We start from the raw sequence: 5,303 nt of genomic DNA, 5'->3' as shown, positions 1-5,303 counted from the left end.
GGTTCCGGCCCCAAATCTGGTTCTCTGTTGGTCAGGGCAGAGCCCCTTCGGATCCTCTGTCTCTCTCTCCCTCTGTCCCTCCTGCGCTCACTCTCTCTCAAAAAGAAATAAACATTAAAAAAAAAAAAAAAAAAAGATGTACTGGGGAAAGGAGGGGAGGATATTTAATGGGCATTTAGCGTGGGCCAGATACCCTTCCAAACACTCTTTCTGTATTAACTCGCCTGGTCCTCATAGCAGACCTGGGATGGAGGTCTTATTATGGTTCCCATCTTTCAAATGAGAATGTTGTCGCACAGAGCCTTTAATTACCTTGCAACTAATGAATGGTGAACGTGGATCGGAACCCAAGGGGTCTGGCTCCGGAGCCCGTGTCCACACAACCTATAAAGCATCGTACGCGGACGGTGGTTTATGTCATCCCCCGTGATGGTTTCCAGGCTGCAACTGAACATACATCAGTGGCCTCAGCTCTTATCTAGCCCCTGCCAAGCTGCACCTTGCTTTCTTTCCTGTTTAAGATGGAATTCAGATGACCTTGGCCTTCTATGAAATTAACCTCACGCCAAGAAAGTGCTCATTTGTTCAGCCCTGTGACATCATCGATGCCTGTCCCTGCCAGGCGCTGGGCCTGGAGTCCAGAAACAAGAAGGCAGTCATGTGTGGGGCTCAGATGGGTGAGCTGTGGTCATAAACACCTGAGATGTACATCCAACACCAGCATGCTCCAGCCGTGGGACTTCTGGTTCAAAACCTTCCGAGCATCTATTTCCTCATCTGGAAAATAAGATTATGACGACTACCCATACCTTTTTTTTTTTTTTTTTCCTGTAATTTAGTTTTCAGAGAGAACTTTTTGGGTGAGTGTTTACTTAATAATACCTCCTCGGACGCCTGGGTGGCTCGATCGCCAAGCATCTGGCTTTGGCTCAGGTCGTGGTCTCACGGTTCATGAGTGCCAGCCCTGGATCAGGTGAGCTCGAGCCCCGCTTCCTTCTTCCTCTCTCTCTCTCTCTCTCCCTCTCCCCTTCTGCCCCTCCTGGGATTCTCTCTCCCTCCCTCTGCCCCCGGCTCATTTGCACCCTTTCTTTCTCTCAAAAAAAACCAAAACCCAAAGCAAAAACCGTCTTAACACATCTTATTCCGTTGAGTAGAGGAGTATCATGACCATTTTCGTATGTTTCTGTTTGTTTGCCGATTGTAAAAGTAACACAGGCCCACAATCCTGTCTTAGAACCTAAGGGCCAGAGGCATTTTGCAAGTCAGTTTTTTTTTTTTTTCATAGTTTAGAAGTGTTTTATTTATGCTGAATATCAAATCAACAGTTTAATACTTCTGAGAAGTGTATGAATATTTACATCACCTGAGATCGTTAAAAGCCCTCATATACATTCAGAGGAGTCCAGATTTGCCATCAAATAAACTGTGGATTTTGCAATTGTGGCTGAGGGATTATAAACAGGACTTTGCACATGTTTTAGTAGAAAACTTAGGAAAACACAGTGTGGTACCAAAAAGAAAATAATGATATTAACAAGAGATAACTGCTAAAATTTCCATGTGTCTCTCCTAATTCATTGAATTATTCAGCAATGTTTTCAAACACCTATTAGATGTTCCAGGCGAGTGGTTCTTGATCAGGGGCAATTTTGTCACCCAAGGGACATTTGGCAATATCTGGAGACATTTTGGTTATCATAACTGGGTGGGGAGAGGGGTACCCCCAGCACCTAGTGAGTAGAGGTCAAGGATGCTGCAAAACATTCTGTAATTCACAGGACAACCCCCACGACAGAGAATGATCCAGCCCGCCGTGTCAGTAGGGCCACGACTGGGAAACCTTGGTCTGGGTTCTGGGCATATAGCAATAAACAAAACAATAAAAAAGTAATCCGTTTAGTAAGGATTTGTAAAATATATGTAATATATATACACACAGACAGATATATGTGTTTTTAAAATGTGGTATTATTCACTGTATAGTTTGTTACTTAACATTGCTTCCCAAACATTTTACAATATTATCAAAAGTTCTTCAAACACATGATTTTTATGCCCAGAATACATTCCTTCAGAAAGACATAAAATTTTTAGCCATGCCTTTGTATTAAAGTGGATTCTTCCCTTTTTTTTTTCTGTTATTTAAAACAATACCATGATGAATATCCTTACCTCTGCGTCTCTGACTATTCCATTAGATGCTAAGGCTTGAGGTTCATTCTAGGGGTGGGGAGACTGAATCAAAGGGTATACGCTTTTAAACCATCCTCGATGTACCTGATGAAAGTGCTTTGCAGAAAGGTTGTCCCCATTTTACTTGGTGTAAGAGTTTACATTTTAAAATCGGGAGTCTTGGGGCGCCTGGGTGGCGCAGTCGGTTAAGCGTCCGACTTCAGCCAGGTCACGATCTCGCGGTCCGTGAGTTCGAGCCCCGCGTCGGGCTCTGGGCTGATGGCTCAGAGCCTGGAGCCTGTTTCCGATTCTGTGTCTCCCTCTCTCTCTGCCCCTCCCCCGTTCATGCTCTGTCTCTCTCTGTCCCAAAAATAAATAAACGTTAAAAAAAAAATTAAAAAAAAAAATAAAATCGGGAGTCTTATGGTATTAAATAACAAACAGAGCTGGTTTGAGCTCACAATAACACTTCTAGAAAATTCTGATAACTGGAAGAGGCCTTCAGAAAGAGGAGCATACAATATGTTGGGCTCAAATTCTACTCACCATTTGAAACTGAATGGATGGGGTGTATTTCCTCTCAATCAGTCCCATGGTACTCATTGCATTTTAATCCTCCCAGAATGCAAACAGATTGGATACAGTTCAAAGACGGGGCAGCAAAACATAATTAAGAAGTGACTGACTTATGGGAAAAGATGAAAAGAGCTCCAAGTCCGAAAGCCATGTTGCAGAAACCCCTGGAAGGAGGTGATCACCATTTCCAAGCATGGAAATTCAGGAAATAAAAGACAAGGAGAGGAACTTCTGGGAGAGGGGCAGGAGTTCAAAAGGTAATGGGATCTACTTGAACAATGAGAATTCCAGAGTGAAATCTCAAGAGGAAACTTCCCTGTGGTTCTTTATAAGAATAATCTGTCAAGGAAATGATAGAATTCCTTTAAAAGAGTAAGTGGGTAAGCCAGTAAGGGAGCTCAGGTCAATTAGATAATGGGACTTTTTTTTCTCCAGAGGGTGTTGCATGAGAACCTACTAGAATGGGTAAGATTGGCCCTTCCCCAGGAGGTGAATGAGTATACACAGTGTCTGTGATAAATCACAGTTGAATGGAGAACCGTGATTTGAAGGGAAGAGAATGCACATTTCTTCTGAGGCTAAACACCAGCACCATCAAAAAGCCCAGCATTTAGAGTGGGGGTCGGCCAACTTTTTCCGTGAGAAGCACGGATCATAAATGTTCTCTGCCGTGTGGCCCTCCCGGCTCTGTGTCACCTGCTCTACTCTGCCTTTGTTGGCTGAAAGCAGTCATAGATGATATGTAAATAATATGCATGGCTGTGTTTCAATAAAACTTTATTGACAAAGACAGTGCTCAGGAAGCTTGGTCTGCTGACCCCTGATCTAGAGCAGTGGGAAAGAGGCGGTGTAAACAAAACAAAACAAAACAAAACAAAACAAAACAAAACGAGGAGGTTCTGGAGATGTGGGCTCAAAGGCCGTTTCTACGCCCGCCGGGCAGTGTAACCCCAGGCAAGCAAATTGACTTTTTGAATATCACTTTTACCGACTCCCAAAAGGGGTTAACTGGAGGGTCTACCTTACGAATTTGTCCTCAGAATCAAATAGAACCATGTCTGTATCATGTTTAGCACAGGCCTGAGCAGCGGTAAGAACAGGGGGAGAGAAAAGAAGGCAGGTTTTCCTGAGGTTCTTCTCCCATGGCATCTGGGTTTGTGTAAATGTTTCCTCCAAAAGCACAAGTTCCCGAAGTTCGTCCTATTTAATACGCGTCCCAGTGCCTATGCCTCGGCGCATAGCGACTGTCCTGTCTGGCAGGGCCTCTAAGAGCGGGAGGAGGGATGAGGACTGGGTGCCCATGGGTGAGCCAGGGAAAGCAGCCAGGAGACGGGGAGTGAGGGAAGCAGAACAGGGCAGGGAAGAAACTAAGTGCAGATTCAGCCTGACCGCACGGCGTTGGCCTCACCCGCAGGCAGAGGGGGCTGGCCTTTCACCCTGGGACAGTCGGTTACTGGCCGTGGGCTGACCACATCAAGGGCGAGGAGCTGTCTCCGAGACGCATGGCTCCTGTTGTGCCGCGGGCAACTCTGAGCATGAACTTGGCTGGGAGCTGTTAGCCGTAGACCCAAAAGAGCCGGAGAAGGGTGTTCTGCCCGTCCGGCGGGGATCCACTGACGGCCTTGCACGCAGTGCCCTGTTACGGCAGGTTACGTAACAGCCTGTGTGTTCTGAGGTCATGCTCCAAGCCACCCACGAGACATAGCTGGCTTATAGAAAAAGGGAGAAGGGCCGAGCCAGGGTGACTAAGCCACCATCTGTCACTCCAAGGATATGTTGTTTAGCTTACAAGTTGGACCCGGGGTTGGTGAGGTCTTGATGGTGATGTTCTCGTTCTGCAGGAGCAGGAAGAGGCTCCTCTCCCAGCGACCTGTGGCATTTCCTTTGCCCGGAGGAGTGAGTGCTGTCGTGCTGATGACCCAGCACGGTGCTTGGCACAGTAGCTCTAATGTCACAATTAACTAGTGGGAGTTTGGCAGCTGGTAGGAGTGGGGTCAAATTCTAGCTCTGCCACTCGAGCCACGTGACCCTGAGCCAATTACGTAGCATTACTAAACCTCGGTTTTCTCATCCATAAAACGGGAATCACAATATTTCCTAATTCATAGGGCTTTTGTGAGGATTTAATGTTTTTTTTTTTGACATCTATTTTTTTTTTTTTTTTTGAGACTGAGACAGAGACAGAGTGCGATGGGGGAGGGGCAGAGAGAGAGGGAGACACAGAATCCGAAGCAGGCTCCAGGCTCCGAGCCCGTCAGCCCAGAGCCCGACGCGGGGCTCGAACCCACGGACCGGGAGATCGTGCCCTGAGCCGAAGTCGGCCGCTTCATCGACTGAGCCACCCAGGCGGCCCGAGTTAATGTTTTTAAGAAACTTAGTACGGTGCCTGGCACCTAATTACTGTTTAACACACGGTAATTTTTTTTTGCTTTTTCACTTTGTTGCGGTGGTGTTTTTGTTTGTTTTGGTTTGGGGTTTATTTTATTTTGAGAAACAGCATTGTCTGGTGCACCGTCTCTCAATTGTGTTACTTTGGATTTTTGCCATATCTGTTG

The 5,303-nt window shown here is 46.1% G+C and overlaps 1 long non-coding RNA gene across 1 annotated transcript; it reads left to right on the top strand.

The window, feature by feature from the left end:
• Nucleotides 1-654: 654 nt before the first annotated feature.
• LOC123579619 lies at nt 655-3,533 on the top strand. The gene is made up of 3 exons (XR_006702852.1): nt 655-973; nt 2,795-3,005; nt 3,184-3,533. It is a non-coding gene; the product is annotated as an uncharacterized LOC123579619 (long non-coding RNA).
• Nucleotides 3,534-5,303: the final 1,770 nt, after the last annotated feature.

This window comes from Leopardus geoffroyi, chromosome A3, assembly GCF_018350155.1.
Source record: "Leopardus geoffroyi isolate Oge1 chromosome A3, O.geoffroyi_Oge1_pat1.0, whole genome shotgun sequence".
Classification (NCBI taxonomy): domain Eukaryota; kingdom Metazoa; phylum Chordata; class Mammalia; order Carnivora; family Felidae; genus Leopardus; species Leopardus geoffroyi.
Note: the sequence above shows the minus strand (reverse complement) of the source record. Positions and strands in the feature narration are given on the sequence as shown.